General features: G+C 39.4%; 1 long non-coding RNA gene across 2 annotated transcripts in view; it reads left to right on the top strand.

Annotated features, from left to right (window-relative positions):
• The first annotated feature begins 7,902 nt into the window (after positions 1 to 7,902).
• Positions 7,903 to 20,034, top strand: part of LOC137251908 (uncharacterized) — a 65,320-nt gene continuing 53,188 nt past the window's right edge. The window contains exon 1 of one of the 2 annotated variants that reach the window (XR_010953390.1): positions 7,903 to 8,007. This is a non-coding gene — a long non-coding RNA (uncharacterized lncRNA). The remainder of the gene's footprint in view (positions 8,008 to 20,034) is intronic. The other variant, XR_010953391.1, reaches the window with a different exon arrangement.

The following is a 20,034-nucleotide window of genomic DNA, read 5'->3' on the forward strand; positions in this document are numbered from 1 at the left end:
ATATAAAGGAAGTGCTCAAAATTTTTTAATTTTATTTTTATTTTCTCCTTTTCTTACATTTTCTCCGTGTCTTAACCAATCTGTTCAGTTTTACGCTTGTAGCTCAATGAGAACTTACATAAACATCAATTCCGAGATTGATTTTCCTAAATATCTCAGTCCGTGCGCCACCCTAGCGAAACTTTTTGTATTGTGTCAGCGGCTGTCATCGACCTCTGAATTAAGTTTGAAATTTCAAGTCTATAGCTAATAGAGAATTTAATTAAAAGATGGTTTGAAAATCTTCAAATTCTTATCTAATTATTACGATCCGTGCGCCACCTAAGGGATTTTCTTTTCCTTTTGTTGTAAAGTTTCATGTTATAGCTCAATGAGAAGTTACTTAAAAATCGATTGCAAGATTTGTATGAAAAGCGGACAAACATCAACCGAACTAATATAAAGGAAGTAAAAAGGGGGTGGCACGCCTACTTTACAATTTTTTTGAAGTTCGTACTTTGCTTCACTTTCACCTATCTTTCGAGGTATAACTACGATTTTGGCTATATTTATATTTTTAAGCTTGAAGAACATTAAAACATTGCTTTAGAAATTTATAAAATACCCCACCGCGATCCAGTGTCACCCCTGTATTAGGAAAAGGCACGAATTTAGATTCTTTAGTGCGTTTTGCGACACACCCCCTGTACTTGTTATAATCTTCCGTCAAGCTTTGCTGGAGGTCTTGTTTTATAATTTATTTAATCTGAATTCTACGCATCATTAAAAAAGTAAAATAAAGTACACGTTTTTCTTTTGATCATCAAATAGTACTTAGAGGAATGAATAACGTCAGCAAAATTATCAATTTACGTGAAGTAAACAAGTTTTACTTAAAAACAAATTTTGAATTACATACATTCTATGCATACACACAAATATATAAAAATAAACATACATCTATCGAAATGTTAATCAAAACAAGAAGTGAATAAAAGCGTAAGCCTTTTGAGATTTCAGAAATTAACTGGCAGCTTCCACAACAGCTTGTACAACATAAAGTAGAATACTCGGTTATGAAGACAGGGAGGTCGCTATAGGGGAGAAAGGGGAATACGACCCGACTAATAAGGACATCCCCAGACTGCGACCCCGCGTTGAATGGTGTTGAGCCGAGACATGTCGCGGAAAACTAGGACTCCCTTAGCCCCATACTTGGTATTCTTAGCTGAACTCTGTGTTTAAATCTTTAAATTACTCGTTGAGGCGCACACATACCTCTATTTAAGGTTGCCACGTGTCTAAGCATCACATTTAAACATTATTGTTGTCATACCCACTAACGACAGTAATGCACGGCACCACTCGATTGTGTCCGTCCTACTAAATGACTTCAATGTGATCACATCCACCAACGATCTTATTTTAAAACATTTTAAAGCCGGCTTCACAAATTGCGAGCAGGCATCGGTCAAGTTCAGGAACGCATAATAACTCATCCGTTTGAACCTCATTAGCATAAGCAGATCCTCCGCTTTATTCACAGAATCCGCACAGTTTTATGCCGATAAATGCCCGCGGAACCCCGTTTTCAGAGTCCAATAATCGAAACTCTTAGTTCAGGAGAGAAGAGTCCCTAGGGAGACGCCGGGGTACTACAATAGACTGAACTCCCTTTTATCCAGAATCAACCCCGACACGCACAATGTTTGTCATGCATTTAATGTGTCTTCATACAACACCAACCATCTTTTCAATTGCAATGTGGAACCAACGCCTCAAACAACCATGTCTCCTTGGTCCAACCATATTGAAACAGCAAGTTGCTTTGGAACTTCATTAGAGGATATTGATGATATTTTGTGAGTGATCATACCATTTGGACCGAAGCACTGCTACAAGAAAAGACATCCACGAAACTTCATCGCTTTCAGCCACTTTGTTCATTTCAGGAAGGAGTAGTCATAAATGGATGGGAGAAATAAATAGAGGGGGTGCGTACTACAGAGAGAAGTAGGAAAGGAAAAAAGGAAGCAATGAGAATTTGGGTAAGAGTGGGAAGGAATAGGAAAGCCTGCAGACGAAGGACGTGAAGCCGGACGGCTAAGCAAAAGACCCAGAAATAGAAACAGAGTGAGGGGAATGGGAAAGTGAGTGGAAAGCGAAGAAGAAGAGAAAAAATAAGAGAAAATGGGATGAAAAAGAGTACAGTGGCAAAGCTGTAATAGATAAAAGTAGTTGAAGGGGAACGGGAAAAACTGACCTGAAAAGCAAGACGAAGAGCGAGAATGAGTGGGAAATAAATGAAGAAGGAAAATACGGAAGGGAGAGAGCATGATGGAGTGATGAAAGGGAATAAGGGGTTAGATATACATTAGGTTATCCCAAAACATAGATACTGCTTATTAAAATTCGCAATCTGACCTTCACCAACAAATTATATTCATTAATTATATTTAAAAAATTACAAAACGTTAAAATGTAGGCTTGGTCTGCCTTTTTTCTTATCTCGGCTGTGTAAGTTTTTCTTTGCCAGCTGATATAAAAGACATTGAAAGCGATCAAAAGGCGAATTTTCGAAAAAATCTAAAACAATAAATAACAAAGCCACACAAAAAAAAACTTGGCCGATCGGGTAAAGCGACACATTTAATTACCGTTTAATAAGCACAATCAGAATCTGCCATCAGAATTTGCCTAACGGGTCATGGTTCGGCCGTAACCTCAAAAGCGGGAAACAAATCACTGGCGATTAAGCATTTTGTGAAATAACAGCGGAAGTGGTCGGATTTGCCAGCACCAGTTAACATTTTGATGAACCTTTTTGTTTAAGGAACATTTTATATTTTCGAATTTCTGACCCCATGAAAAAATGTACTGTTAAGGCCCTGTAAATTATTAATATTTATTTATTTAAATACTTCTTGTTTTTGCCTATATCATATAGCATGTGTTCTTTCGAAATAGGGAATTCCACATGAATTTCTGTTTAGAATTATTCCGAAACTGCTGCTTCAACACAATGGATATTTGAGCAACGCGATAGAGTAGTACTTATGCCAAAAAAAAACTTATTTATCTAACAATGATAAGCAAAATCAGAACGGCAGCACGTATAGTTGTATACCTCACGAAATTTAGAAATAGCGACACTTTTTACTGATGCTTGGTGGACTGTAATTTGGTTTAAATTTATGCCCTTTGTACTGAAATTATAATAGAAACATTTTAGGGTTCAGGTAACCTTGCTTACTTCTTTGAATAGTAAGTACGTAGATGTAAAATCTGATTGACATTTTACTCGATAAGTCATGGTTTGCTCCATTCTAGATAAGGAATTTGTGATATCTTCGGCATAGACGTCAAAATTACAAATAGAGCCGATCACTTGATTTTTAAAGTGACTATCGTAGCCAAAATCGAGTTGACATCCATCAACTGTGTTGTTTCATTAAAAATTTATGAATTTCATAGTCCCTTAATATTATCTTTCTGATTTTATGGAAACTTTATTTAATATACCAGGATCTACAAGTGTATCTGAACAAAGGAAAGTTTATGAAAACTACGGACACTAAGGAATCGTGTACTTCCGTAAACCAACATATATCGAAACATAAATCAAAATTGAATTTCGTGCTTGAGCGTCAAAGAGTCGACTATACTCTATTTAACGGATAACGGTTGGTTGTACAGGTATAAAGGAATCGAGATAGACATAGACTTCCATATATCAAAATCATCAGTATTGAAAAAAAAATTTGACTGAGCCATGTCCGTCCGTACGTCCGTCCATCCGTCCGTCTGCCCGTTAACACGATAACTTGAGTAAATATTAAGATATCTTCACTAAATTTGGTGCACGAGCTTATCTGGACCCAGAATAGATTGGTATTAAAAATGAGCGAAATCGTATGATAACCACGCCCACTTTTTATATGTATAACATTTTGGAAAACACAAAAACCTGATAATTTAGTAAATAATACACCTAGAATGTTGAAAGTTTACATGTGGATTGATATTGAGACTCTTGATAAAAATTTGGAAAATTTTTTTAAATGGGCGTGGCCCCGCCCACTTGTGATAAAATCAGTTTACAAATATTATTAATCATAAATCAAAAACGGTTAAACCTATCGTAACAAAATTCGGCAGAGAGGTTGCCTTTACTATAAGGAATGCTTTGAAGAAAAACTAACGAAATCGGTTAAGGACCACGCCCACTTTTATGTAAAAGATTTTAAAAAGGGTCGTGGACGAATAAAATAAGCTATATCTTTGCAAAAAAGAGCTTTATATCAATTGAATTTTACTTTCTAAATTCAATTATAACATTAAATTGGAAACGCTAAACGCTTTTTGACTAAGCAATTTTCTATGTTTCGTGATCCATAACTCGAAGAAAAATTAACATATCGTAATGAAATTGTGTAAACATATTTACCTTATAGCAGAAAATATTTCTAGTAAAAATGGACGGGATCGGTTAAATACCACGGCCACTTAGATATAAAACAAGTTTAAAAGGGTTGTAGACTAGAATTGTTATCGCCAACGTTTTTACAACAGATTTTGAAAAAAAAAAATATTTTTTGGGTTTTGGGGAGTGTTTTGGTCGAAAAATTTACCCTTTCGCCATTTTTTTCGCAGACTCGAAAATTATTTTTTTGGGTATGCGTATTGGAACTTTTTTCCTGAGCCCAAATCCTATCGAAAAATCGATGGCACGATATCGGTTAAGTTTCGTCCATACAAATCGACCCAGGTTAGTGTATATATAATTTTGTATATGTATTGTGATTTGCTCTTCAATATAAACATTTTTGAACAGCTTTGATCAAGAAGAAGCAATCAGCTGTTCGGATAACATAACGTGGTACTGAATTCACCTTGTAATGAAATAATGATGAAGCAATTATCACGAATATTTATTAAACAATTATTAATTTCCACAAAAGCTTTTGGCATGTACAAAATTAGTAACACCGCTTTACTTAACTTTGTTTCCTTATAAATGCCGACTTAGATAACAGAAAGAATTGTGCTGGCCTTTTTGTGGATATTACAAAGGCTTTTGATATGGTAGATCATAAAATCTTGCTAGATAAATTGCATTGCGCCGGTTTTCGTAGGTTTATTCATAATTGGTTTAGTTCCTACTTAACAGGAAGAGTTCAGAGGGTAAGATTCAATGATTGTTTAAGTAATTCAGTCTCACTTAAAATGGGAGTACCACAGGGGTGTGTATTAGGCCCAATATTGTTTTTAGTTTACTTGAACTTAATTTTTTCATTACCTTTCTACGGAAAAGTAAATGCCTTCGGGGATGACCTCGCGATTGCATACGGTTCAACGAGCTTTTTAGATTTGGTGGCAGATATCAACCATGATGTGTATTTGCTAAGAGCGTGGTTTGCTAAGCATAAGCTTGTTGTAAGTGAAAAAACACAGATGATGTTTTTTAATCTACATGCGAGAGATATGCCTGACGGAGATATTGTTTTCCATTCCACTAATTGCATGTATTTTTCCCTACATGGCTTATCTTGTCCAATGAGTTCTTTCAATTGCAATGCTCATTGTAGCGATTCCTGCTTTACAATTGAAAAAGTTAAAGAGTTTCAATATTTGGGTGTGTCTCTTGATCAAAGTCTTAACTGGTCTTCACACATTTCGCGTTTAAAAACCTATTTGCGATGTACGATTCGATAATCTTAGAAACATTTGTACAAGTGCAACCCTCAAGGTTCTGTATTATGCGCTAATCCACTCCAAACTTCAGTATGGCATAAGCTGTTGGGGTGGGGCATTATTTAATAAAATTCAGCCCCTTCTAGTTAGTCAGAAATACGTTATCCGAAAAATCTGCAATGTTAACCGATTTCATCACTCCATGGAGCTATTTACAAAACTTGGAATTCTGCCGATAAGACACATGTATTACTATAAGACATTAAAAATATTTTTCATTCGATGCGGTTATTAACATAGCCTAGCTTCAGATAATTATAATCTGAGGGCAAACACCCACGGCCTAGTTGTCATTCCTGCATATCGTACAACTCATTACAGTAACTTTTTCACAATCGTCTCTTGTAAGCTTTTCAATGCCCTGCTTGCCAATATACGTCTCATAAGAAATTTGCACAAGTTTTTAACGTTCATAACGATATCAAAGTTTTGCTGGACCCTAGTATTTAATTTAACTTTGGATCTGTAAATATTGCATATTACATATTTATATTATAATCGCATATCTAAGTGCCATTTTCACCCCACACACTAGTTTTGTATTCTATTTATGTATTGCATTCCACACTATTATATTTTACAGAATGCTTTACCTTTTTTTCTTACATATTAATCTAAATGATGTTAATTTTAAGTTGAAATGTTACATTGTAAGAAAAGAATCTAAATCTAATATAGTACTAAACGTACTTTTCTACTACAATTTTCGTTGAAAACATTGACAACACTGTTTTGTAATCTAGTCAATTTTCCCACTGTGCTTTTAAATATCACCAAGTGAGCATGGTTAGCAACAAGATCAAAAAAATTTTAATTGTTTACATTTTTTTGACCCTAGTGAGATTAAAAGATCTTTTTTCTTGAGTTTTATTTGCATCGTTCGCAAAGTAAATTTACCGACAAACGAACAGTGATTAAAAACAAAATCTCCACTTGAATATATTCCAGCTTATAAATTATGATGAAATTTCATATAAAAATTAAATAAGGATGAATATGAAGAATGTAAGTATGTACAGGGCCGCCGAGAGAAAATCCGGGCCCGGGGGCAAAAAAATACGGGGCCCATAATAAAGTGAACAAACTCTCAAAATCAAAATTACCACCTTTTACATATTTATATTCATTTGTATATACATACATGTATGTTTAAGCGTATACATGCATACATGTATATTAACCTGGGTCCATTTGTATGGACGAAAGTTAACCGAAATCGCACCATAGGATTTGGGCTCAGGAAAAAGAAGTTCCACTACGCATACCCAAAAAAATAATTTTCGAGCTAGCGAAAAAAAAATGGCGAAAGGGTAAAGTTTCCGACCAAAACACTCCCCAAAACCAAAAAGTATTTTTTTTTTTCAAAAAACTGTTGTAAAAACGTTGGCGATAACAGTTTTTCACAAAAAAAAAATATTTTTGGGTTTTGGGGAGTGTGTTGGTCGAAAAATTGACCCTTTCGCCATTTTTTTTTGGCACGCTCGAAAATTATTTTTTTGGGTATGCGTAGTAGAACTTTCTTTCCTGAGCCAAAATCCTATCGAAAAATCGATGGCGCGATATCGGTTAATAAATTGACCCAGTCTAATGTATATCGCTGTATAGGAATTTGCATCATTCCGAATTTTTTTGCTGCAACAGAAAACGAATTCAACTTTATGCTACAAAGCCGATGCCAAAAACCAGAAACACCTTATGCGGGGTGCAGACCCGTTATGAGATTTATAAATTTTTTTGAAATTTAACATGATTTCTATCTACGAAAGGTGATTAAAGGTGTGGTTTGTTTATTGTCTGTACGCAAAAAGCTTGGATAGCATTTTGAGATTCCCGGGCCCCTCCAAGGCCGGACCCGGGGTAAGTGACCCCCTCAGCCCCCCCCCCCCTCTCGTCGGGCCTGTGTATGTATGTTTGTGCATTTTAAAATCAAACATATGGTTAGACAAAAACAACTTCACGTGTTTTTAATTAATTGATTTGTAAGTCAAGCGATCTTTTTAATAGCACAATATTTACTTAGCCAATGCGATAAGAAAATTTTGTTTCTAAATAAGTAGAGTATGCACACATTCAATATATGTGAGGTCTTTATTGACCAGCCAATTCAACCTAATTAAGTTGTCTCTATATAAATAAAATGGGCAGACCTTTTTCCACCAGTTATGCACTTAAAAATTGAAAATAAATCTAATCCAATAAGATTGCTTATATGGTTAAACTTGTTATACAGCTTACAAAACCAGAGTACACTATAGAGAAGTAACTTTAAACGAGGTAAGTTGATAACGTGCTGACGTGAATACCCCAATTACTTCTCAATTAACATCTATGAATGTTGCTAAATAAAATCCCTCAATCGTTTTGGAAGTTTTAAATAGAATTTATAAAAATATTTAATCATTAGAGACTCTATTTGACTCCAATATGATGCAAATTATGAGCCCAATGCCAGAAGTGTATATTCAATCGGGCTCTAGAAAATATTCGAATAATTCGATGAATCAAGTATTCGATAATTCGATTTTTAGATGTTTATTAATCGACTTTCACTTTTTAGTTGATTTATTTAGGTTATTCGAATAATCGAAACTCAACAAAGCAATATATTTTATTGGCTTTTTTTCAATGATTTAAAATAAACCCTGTTAGCAAATGTTGACTGTAAGTGAAGCGGGTAAAACCTAAGGGGTTTTCTTCAAGTCAATTTTAACCCGTAAAAGAGACACATACATAAACTGTCATCGAAAGTCCCATAAGTGGAGATGAGAGAAAACAACACAAATATTGCGTGCTTTCTTCGCGGAGGTAATTATATTTTATCTGACCTTCACACAAAATTAGCAATCTGCCTTATGGCACTTATCCAAGGTTATAGTCAAGTATGTCAGTCTTGAAACTAATCAATTAATGCGTACTATTCTTATTGAGTAATTTCATTGCGGGAAAGTCAAATGACCTGGGCTATAGGGTCGTTCAAGCCCAATAAGTCTCCGGTCCCGAATGAAATCATTCCTGCGCAACTTCAAAAGTCTTTGGGGATTTCCTGCCTCTGGTTGGCCATCATCTACACTAACTGCCTCAGGCTTAACTGTATCCCGAAGTCTTGGCACACGATTAGGGTTATCTTCATTCCGAAGGCCGGCAGAAACTCTCATGTATCACCCAAGGATTTCAGGCCAATCAGTATCTCGTCGTTTCTTCTTAAGACGTTTGAGCGGTTGATTGACCTGTACCTAAGGGAAAGGGTTACTGTCGGCTTCACAGCATGCGTACTGCAAGGGCATATCGACGGACACGGCTCTCCATTCGATTGTAAAGCAAATAGAGGGGTCCCTAGAACACAAATAGTATGCTCTGGGTGCCTTTCTAGACATCGAGGGGGCTTTTAATAATGTCTTACCGGGGGCAATCGAAAGAGCTCTGGTGGGTTTAGTAGTCGAGGCGTCTCTGATTGACTTTATTAGCAAACTTCTATGTGGCAGAATTGTCGCAGCGGAGTGGGGAGGGGCCATAATTAAGAGGAAGGTGTGCAGAGACACGCCATAGGGAGGTGTCCTATCTCCTCTGTTCTGGGTTGTGGTAGTCAACGAGCTTCTTGTGGATCTGGAAGCCAATGGTTGTCGGGTGGTTGCCTATGCAGATGACCTCGCTATCCTAGTCAGAGGCAAATTTCTGGGCACCCTGCGCGATGTTCTGCAGGGCTACCTGGATACTGTGGCTAGGTGGGCTGAATCATGTGGATTGGCGGTTAACCCGGGAAAAACGGAATTGGTTCTTGTTACAAGGAGATATAAGATGCCCGATTTCAGAACTCCCTCGATTGGAGGGGTACCGTTGGTACTTTCTGATAGGGTTAAATATTTGGGGATTGTTTTGGACAGAAACTGTCCTGGAGACCCATTGTGGAAGATCGGGTCAGGAAGGCCGCCGTTGCCTTGTACTGCTGCAGCCCTTCTGAAAGTGATGGGCTCTCGCCAGGAGTAGTACATTGGCTTTATGAAATGGTGGTCAAACCGATTCTGCTATATGGGGTGCTGGTCTGGTGGAAAGCACTGGGCACGGCGAGCACCTCCAAAATGTTAATGTCCGTGCAACGGACGGCGCTGATCGGTATCAGTGGTGCTCTCAGAACAACACCTACTTTGGCACTGAACGTCATGCTGAACATATATCCAGTAGATATTGCGGGAAAGGCGGCCGCGGCAATGTCGTTGGTCAAGCTTCGTGATATGGGCTATGAGCTTTCTGACTTCGGACATTCTAGCCTTCTTACCAGTTTCGACTTTATCCCGGACAGAACGGACTATTGTATGCCGATAACTGCTTCCTATACAACCTTCACCCCAATCATTCCACCGAGAGAGGACTGGGGAAGAGGAATTATCTGGGGCATGGGACCGGTTAACTTGTTCACGGTTGGGTCGAAGCTGGACGGAAAGTTTGAGGGGGGGGGGGGGGGGGGTCTTTTGTCAAGAGCTAAATGTAAGCCGCAAGTTTAAGTTCGCTGATCACTGCAGTGTATTCCAAGCGGAAGTTGCTGCGATTAAGGATGCGGTGGATGAAATGCTATCCAGTGCTACTACGGTTAGGGAATTTAACATCTACTCTGATAGCTAAGCGGCTATCAAGGCCTTGAGCACAACTACAGTGCGATGGAGAGTGGTCTGGGAGTGCCTGACCTCGCTTGCGATTACACCGAATTATTTTACAATTAAGATTATCTGGGTCCCGGGTAACTGTCAAGCGGATCTCTTAGCCCGTATCGGTACAACTGAACCGGATGAAGATGGCTGTAGGGATTTCGGGGTTCTGCTGGCCACTTGTGGATTGCTCCTCCATAGCTGGGCCTCGAGTCAGCTCAGCAAACGTTGGGCGGACACCACGTCTTGCAGGGTAGCAAGATCTTGCTGGCCGAAAGTGGATGGCAGGAGGTCTACTGAAATAATTGGGTTCACTAAGGCTCTCCTATCAATTGCCATTGGGGTATTGACAGAGCACTGTCCCATGGGCATCCATGCGGTACGACTCAATATACTGGAAACTCCATCCTGCTGCAGCTGTATGGAGGATGATGAGGTGGAATCACCAAATCACTTTATGCTTGATTGCCCAGCTTTTGCCAGAACTAGGCGAAAGTACTTCGGTCGCGACTCACTTGGATCTCCCGAGGATTTATCCAAAGTTGAGATCGGTATCATTCGGAGCTTTATCGTTGCTACCCAACGATTCTCTAAGTAGCTAGATCTAAGTCACCGTTATTTTTGGTGTATGTGGTATCACAGCGGACCTTCGTGTTGTTCAAGTGAGCTATCCTTATCAGGGCAGCTACCACCTAACCTAACCTAACCTAACCTAATTTCATTGCGTACAAAACCAGTGTGATACCTTATCCGTCAACTGCCAGACAGGATGTTCAAGATAGCAACTTTTTAGTGTTTTGACAGGCTGCTTTATACATATGGTGGCGCATGCGGCCGTCTATCTGCAGCAGGTAATAGAAAGAGACGCATAACGAGACCACTATTTTAACTTAAACAAGTAAGGAAGGCTAAGTTCGGGTTTAACCGAACATTAAATACTCAGCTGAGAGCTATGGAGGCAAAATAAGGGAAAATCACCATGTAGGAAAATGAACCTAGGGTAACACTGGAATGTGCTTGTATGACATGTGTATCAAATGGATGGTATTAAAGAGTACTAGTATCGCCTGTGGTCGAAATTCGACCAACTCTTATTTTTTTCAACTCAGTCTATGCATCCAGTGTTGGGGGTAGTGAAATAATGCGTTAATAGTTAAGCAGTGAGCGGAAATATAGCAAACTGGTTTAACTTACTTAAATTTTTCATTAAGACATTGTAATTTTTATTGTATTTTCTTAAATTTTCTACAAAATTTTCAAATGTAATTATAACCTTTTGGTATGGAGCTCCTTAAACAAAAATATAAAAAATATGTAAAATCAAAGGAAATTGACATAGAATTAAGGTGAAATTAATTGACATTAAATTGAAAAATAGGTTTTTCCACACCACCCGGGAGGTCCCCGTTGGGGCGCTACCGAAGTTAGTTTTGTGTGCTCGGTTCCCCAGTAGCCCTATATCTCCCATATAAACTACACATACATACATATATCGCCCATTTACTTCAATAGCGTCATAATTCAAAAACTCGAACTTTTAGTTAAAAACGAAGAAATGTGCTTAAGGAATTTAGCCTATTTCACGCCACCCATTAGGTATGCAATAGGCGCTTTACCGAGTTTAATATTGTATAAATACATATGTAGTATGTACGTAAGTGTGACACAAAACGAAAATTTCGAATAGAATAGAGGATACCTTCATAAAAAATAAAAATTTAAAAAAATTATGTAATGAGAAAGAAGGCAGTTTACTAAAAAAATTTAAATGAAAGAAAAAAATAAAGTACTTAAAGTGCGAAAAAATTAAGTGATGTGAATAAACAGTTCCATATAAAAACGCAATAAGTGCACTTGGACCTTTTTCCGGGTTTTAATGTTATCATTGTGGAAATATGAAGATTCTAATATTCGGATATTTAATGATGGGATTCCCATTGAGATCTATGTACGTAATTAATTTGTATTAAATTTGTAAACATTCATATTCATGAAATGGAGATGAATATATATGACCATATCTACCATAAAATATCGTCTGTGAACGATATAATACTAAGATATAGCAAAGCAGAATAAATTAGAAAAAAAAAAGAAAAAGAAACAAAAACATTGAAATTATTCACGCAAACATATTTACTAAAATAAAATAGATTTCATAATTTTAAGCGACATAAACAAATTAGGATTATGGGATCTAAGCATCCGATTAATGGGCATATAATCAAACAAAGTTAGCCTAATAATAAATATAGTGGGTAATATACTGCCTATGCAATATTTCGACCTAAAACCGAAAACTTTTTTGGGTCGTTTTTTTTTTCGTTTAATATACAACGTGAAATTTTCCGATTCAATCAAGTTGCATTTAAATAATAATAAACTAAGTTGAAATAAAAGATAATATAATAAAATAAAATAAGAAATATCAAAATAATTTAATAAAGACCTATGCTTTTACGTGTAAGTAAAATTTGTCCAAAAAATAGGCCGGTTAAGTTATTACTTCTCTTTAAAGTTTTTTTGTGTGCTAACAATTATTTTAGAACAATTTTTTAAGGATTTGGTACAAACCAATATAGGTAATTGGAAACAATGGGAAACAATATTTTATTTCAACAGAAAATGAGCGAAGTAGTAGTTCTCTCACCGTTTGGCGTGTACAAATATATACATATGTAGATGAAACATTTGAGCCACGCAACAATTGGGAATTTGGAGCTATTTACTCAGGGGGGTTTGTGAACATAATGCGGCAATTTCGATAGTTGCACAGATTTTCGAATTTACAGAAAAAAATTTCTATTAATTATAAACAAATAGAGTAATATTTGTTAACAAAAATAGGCCTATGCACTGCGACTGATCAATACGAATCGATTCATATAACTTTTATATGATTTTACGTATGCTAAGTATGCGAAACAGCCTGTCAATTGATTGTATCGAAATTTTGTTAGCGTATTAATATATAGATAGTGGGTAATATCCTGCCTATGAAATATTTCGACCTAAAATCGAAAACGTTTTTGGGTCGTTTTTTTTCGTTTAATATACAACGTGAAATTTTCCGATTCAATCAAGTTGCATTTAAATAATAATAAACTAAGTTGAAATAAAAGATAATATAATAAAATAAAATAAGAAATATCAAAATAAATTAGCATAAAAGGCAATATACAAATTTTAATGTAATATCTTTGTAGCAAATTTATTTATTTTTTGTTCACTATAAGACGTGCTATATCTAAAATGAGCATAAAATATGGAAATGGAAAAAACATTTGTGTCAAATTTGCAATTAATTGTTATAAATAAATAAATTTAGTGAGTTTGAACAAAAGTTGACTCATTATTTCTGATTTCATTTTTTTTTTTAAGCACCTAAAATGAAAAACAAAGAATCTGTTAAATAAAGACCGATGCTTTTACGTGTAAGTAAAATTTGTCAAAAAAATAGGCCGGTTAAGTTATTACTTCTCTTTAAAGTTTTTTTGTACGCTAACAATTATTTTAGAACAATTTTTTAAGGATTTTGGTACAAACCAATATAGGTAATTGGAAACAATTGGAAACAATATTTTATTTCAACAGAAAATGAGCGAAGCAGTAGTTCTATCACCGTTTGGCGTGTACAAATATATACATATGTAGAGATGAAACATTTGAGCCACGCAACAATTGAGAATTTGGAGCTATTTACTCAGGGGGGTTTGTGAACATAATGCGTCCTACAGATGACAATTTCGATAGTTGCACAGATTTTCGAATTTACAAAAAACTTTTTCTATTAATTATAAACAAATAGAGTAATATTTGTTAACAAAAATAGGCCTATTCACTGCGGCTGATCAATACGAATCGATTCATATAACTTTTATATGATTTTACGTATGCTAAGTATGCGAAACAGCCTGTCAATTGATTGTATCGAAATTTTGTTAGCGTATTAATATATAGATAGTGGGTAATATACTGCCTATGAAATATTTCGACCTAAAATCGAAAACGTTTTTGGGTCGTTTTTTTCGTTTAATATACAACGTGAAATTTTCCGATTCAATCAAGTTGCATTTAAATAATAATAAACTATGTTGAAATAAAAGATAATATAATAAAATAAAATAAGAAATATCAAAATAATTAAATAAAGACCTATGCTTTTACGTGTAAGTAAAATTTGTCAAAAAAATAGGCCGGTTAAGTTATTACTTCTCTTTAAAGTTTTTTTGTACGCTAACAATTATTTTAGAACAATTTTTTAAGGATTTTGGTACAAACCAATATAGGTAGGTAGGTTGAACTGGCCGGTCCATGAGGACCTCACATAGACTGATTGAGTCCGTAGTGTTACCAGAAGTTTGTTTTAACGACCAAACTGAAAAACCCTATCAAAAAACCAGGACCTATGTTATAAAATAACTGCGTCCTCTTGGCAAATACTAGAAGCTTCCTAGGACTTAAGCCACTTGCTGCTTCTAGATCTGACAGCTGTATCACTCCTAATAGCTGGAGTCTTAGCCTGGCAAGTGCAGGGCACGAGCACAGAACGTGCTCGATCGTTTCCTCCTCCAACCCGCACTTCCTACACCTGCTATCACTGACCAAGCCTAATTTAAAGGCATGTGACGCCAGAAGGCAGTGTCCAGTCAGAATACCCGTCATGAGTCTACAGTCCTCTCTTTTTAATGATAGAAGCAACTGTGTTAGTCTAAGGTTGTAAGACCTACACATAATCTTCGACACTTTACAGCCCCGCGCTTGAACCCACGCCTTTTCTGCTTGGTCGATCATGTGCACCTCTCGCCTTCGCTTAATCTCGCCCAATCTAATTGGGACGTCTACGGAACAAGCTTCAAGGGATGCGCCCTTTTTAGCTAATTCGTCCGCTTTTTCATTCCCATCTATTCCCATATGCCCTGGGACCCAATATAGATGTATGCTTCTCCCTGTCCCGATTCTCTCCAGAGACTGCTTACACTCTAACACGCATTTAGATGCTGTGCTATGCGAGATTATTGCCTTAATTGCGGCTTGACTGTCAATATAAAAGTTAACACGGTTGCAGCTTAAGCTATTCTCTTCCAGGGTTTCTACTGCTTTGGTTACGGCTAATATTTCCGCTTGGAAAACGCTACAGTAATCCGGCAGCCTGTAGGATCTGCTTAATTCCGGATCAGCGCAGTATACCGCAGACCCTACTCCTTCCACTATTTTGGAACCATCGGTGTACACATGTATCGCCTCGTCCGCCATTTGCGCACCCTTGCGCCAACCGTCCACCTCTATTGTGGGCTTAAGATCTCCCTCAAAGTGCAGGTAGGGAATCATGTAGTCTGTTCGTCTTGTGACTGAGGACGCTATACTACTATGGCCATATGGTCGGCGCTCAAGCTCCCCCGAAGCATCGAGCCTGGTTGCGGTCGTTAACGCTTTGTTCTTTGCTACCAGGTCTACAGGTGGAATGTGCAGAATGGCATACAGTGCAGCCGTCGGGGTTGTTTTCAGGGCTCCCGTAATGCAAAGCATCGATAGTCTGCATACCCCCTCTAATTTTTTGAGGTATGTTGTTTTTTGTGTGGCTTTCCACCAAACAAGAACTCCATAGTATAGAATAGGGCTTACAATCGCTGTAAAAACCCAATGAGAAAGAGAGGGCGATAGGCCCCACGTACACCCCAGCATTCTTTTACATGCATAGAGTGCAGTTGAGGCCTTCTTGACCCTCTCCTCCACGTTGAGCTTCCATGACAGCTTACTGTCTAGGATGATTCCTAGATATTTTGTGCAAGGTTTCTCCTGTAAGGTCACCGCTCCTAACTTAGGCCTGGTCCAATTTGGGACCTTGTACCTCTTTGTAAACAAGACCATATCCGTCTTCTCCGCATTGACTTTCAGCCCGACATTAGATGCCCAGGTATGAATATCCCGAAGCGCCCGATCCATCAAAGAACTAATCGTTGGAAGGCATTTTCCACTTATGACAATTGCAACGTCATCTGCGTAAGCCGTAAGTTTTACGGGTCCCTCATCGAATTGCCTGAGCAGTTGGTTGATGACCAGTGTCCACAGCAGAGGTGATAGCACCCCTCCCTGCGGCGTGCCCCTGTCCACTGATTTCGTGGCCTCGTACAATCCCCATTGTGATGTAATCTTTCTGCAATTTAACATGCAGCCGATCCATCTGATTAAGGCAGGATGTACTTTAATGTAACTAAGACCATCCATAATCGCCCATTTTGCAACATTATTGAAAGCCCCGGCAATGTCCAAGAAGATTCCTAGAGCATACTCCTTATATTCCAGGGATTTCTCTATGCTTATTACCACCCTATGCAATGCGGTGTCTACCGACTTGCCTTTGGTGTACGCATGCTGTGTTGTGGAGAGCAGCTTTTCATCCACGTTGGACTTTATGTACACATCTATCAGCCTCTCAAAGGTTTTGAGCAGAAATGATGTTAAGCTAATGGGTCTACAGTCTTTGGGATACACGTGACCGATCTTCCTCGCCTTTGGTAGAAAAGCTACACGAGCAGTTCTCCAAGAGTGCGGTACATGATTCAGTCTTATGCACCCATCGAATATTATTTTAAGCCATTCCACGACCGCCCTACTTGAGACTTGTAGCATGGCTGGGAATATACCATCTGGGCCCGGCGATTTAAACTTAGAAAACGTCTTCACTGCCCACTCGATCTTGGTATCGGTCACCAAGCCCGGCACCACTAGCTCCGTGATCGAAGTGTGAGTGATGTCTGCTGGTTCTTCTAAACCGTCTCCCAATGGGAAATGTGTATCGAGAAGCACCTCAAGGGATTCCTCACTATCACGTGACCATTCCCCTTTCTCTTTCTTTATTAGTCCCTGGACTATGTTTCCCTTTGCTAGGACTTTTTTCAACCGTGCTGTTTCACTGGAGCACTCTATGTCCGTACAGAAACTTTTCCATGAGTTTCTCTTCGCCCTGGTAATTTCACGCTTGTAGATCCTCAGTAGATCCCTGTACTCGTCCCGACACGCTTCGCTTTCCGCGGTCTTTGCGAGTTTAAACATTTCTTTTACCTGTCTTCTTAGAAGACTCAGCTCATTGCTCCACCATGGCGGCTTTGCTTTTCCTCTGAATCTTCTTAGAGGGCAAGTTTTGTTATACGCAGTCATAAGCGTCCTTGTTAGGAATTCATTCGACTCCTCCAGTTCCTCTACATTAGCAACCTCTTTGGGTTGTCCCAGTTTCGTTTCTACATGTTTCTGGAATTTAGTCCAATTCGTTTCCCTAGGGTTTCTAAAGGTTCCTCCCTTCTCTACCCTCTTTAGTGGGATGCTGAAGCTTATATACGCATGGTCGGAGAAGGATGGTCTATCGAGAACCATCCAATCATACCTTGATATATCACGCTCGGAGCTCAATGTAATATCCAGAACATTGCTGGATGTTGGACCAATGTATGTAGGAACATTTCCCCTGTTGGCTATCTGCAAATTGGTTTGCAGGATGTAACAAAATAGAGATTCGCCTCTCTCGTTCGTATCTGCTCCTCCCCACGCATTGTGGTGCGCATTTTCATCTGCGCCTATGACCAACCGCCCTTTGCGCCCTTCCTCCTGTACTAGCCTTTTGCACTCCATCGGTGGAACCTCCGCAGCATGGGCCATGTAGCAGGACGCCAGGATAAATGCCTGCTTATTCTTTTGCTCAACGGCCACCGCTACGAGATCCGCGGTGGTGTAATTAGGCAGCATATATGAATGCAGCTGTTTCCTTACCATTACTACAGCTCGCACCCGTCCTTCCGTTTGTGCGTAGTAAACGCCAAACCCGCGCGCGCTAAGTCCAGAAACCTTTCCTCCCGATGAGAGCCACGGCTCCTGGATCAGCGCCACGTCAAACGAACCCTCCTCAAGGGTTAGGAGGAGTTCGCTCGACGCCACTTTACTGTGTTGGAGGTTTATCTGTAGGACTCGCAGCACCATTGGGCTGTTTGTCCCCCTCCAGCACCTTCGTCTTGACGTCGTCGTCCTCCTCTTGCCCTTTTGGTTTAGAGTATTCGAGGCCCCCTTCAGCCCCTCGTGAATGTTGTACCGTGTGTTCCTCTGTGCGAGTCACAGCACCATTTAGCGGTTGGTCCTCTTCTAGCACGTTCGTGGTGATGTCGGGGACCTCCACCTGTCTTTTTTCCCTTAGGCTTCTGAGGTCCTTTTCGACTTCGCCCACTTCCAGCGTGTTAGGATTTTTATCCTCGGGACTTCTTTTCCTGAGTCGCATGTAAATTTTGCCAGTGCCAAAGGACATTTTGCCAAGCTACGTGTACAAAATATCCTCCGCCTGCTTGTTTATTTGGAAGATATAGAACTGACCATCCTCGGTAGGCCGAGATACAGTAAGTACCTTCCAATCCTGTGTCGGTATGTTCGGATTCTGATTCTGCAGAAGTCGCAGTGTATCCTCCGACTTCATCACGCATGGTATCCATACCTTAACTTTTGGTACCGTGGGGATTTGCGCTTTATCCACCACCTCAAACCGCGCGTTCGTGCCTTGCCTTTGGAGGTTTGGAACGACTTCCTCCAGCCACCGCAAGCTCGCGATGTTGTCGCACGCTATCATCTTCACACCATTATACCATCCCCCCGAATCAAAGGTTGGAAGGGGCTTACTTGGTTGTTCCCGCATCATCTTAAGCATTAAGCTAATAAGCTCCCTTTCCACAGATCTCCACCTTTCAGTAGTCATTTGTCCGAACGGACTGCTACGATCAACCAGCGCCACAGTCAGTGACTGCTTTGCCACATCACTCATCTTCTCGGGAAAAGCAGGAGTCTTAGTGTTATCTCCCTTTGGAACCTCCGAGAACACCGGAGTCTTCGCGTTAACTCCCTTTAGCGCCTCCGAGAAAGCCGGAGTCTTAGCGTTATCTCCCTTTGGCTTATCTCCTACTTCCGTAGTTGGAACTTCCCTCTGACTGGCAGCTTTCGAGGTAGTTGCTACCTCGCTATTGGAACCCATCTGTCTTACAGCTTTGGGCCTACTTGTCTTGTCTATGCGACTGCCCTGCCTCGCGGCTCTAGGACTGGGTCCTTTCTGCCTCTTGAAAGCAGGCTTGTCGCCTTCTGCCGAACGTTGCCTCTTCATTCTGCCATTCGACGCTTCTTCCTCCTCGTACCGGTTGCAGAACCGAGGGTTTCTCGCAGCAAACCTTTTGAACTGCCTTCGACCTACTTCTACCGCTTCATGGGCCCATTCCAAGCGCTCGATCTGCACTTCTGTTGGGTCGACCACTGCTCCCAAGCGTTGTACAATTCTTAGTGCTGCACGGTACTGCGAGAGAGCTCTTTTACTTCCTCTGCTCCGTACCCTTCTCCACTCTTCTACTCCGTTTTCATTTGTGTGCTTCTCCAACACGGAGTTCATTGAATCAGCACTACTCTCGCTCCCCGGGTCCGACGCATCGCTTAATTCGTATTTGTCGTCCCTGGATTGCGACTCAGTCCTCCTCTTTACATCCTCCTTATTACGTTCAGGTAATGAGTTGTTCATCTTGGTCGTACGACCACCTGCCCGACAAGGCGGGCTCAGCGGTCCAGTATTATATACGGGGAAAGAACCGTCCGCCACAGCAGCGCCGCTTACTGCGGTAAGGCCATAAATACTTCCCGAGAT

This window comes from Eurosta solidaginis, chromosome 5 (assembly GCF_040869045.1).
Source record: "Eurosta solidaginis isolate ZX-2024a chromosome 5, ASM4086904v1, whole genome shotgun sequence".
Taxonomy (NCBI): Eukaryota; Metazoa; Arthropoda; class Insecta; order Diptera; family Tephritidae; genus Eurosta; species Eurosta solidaginis.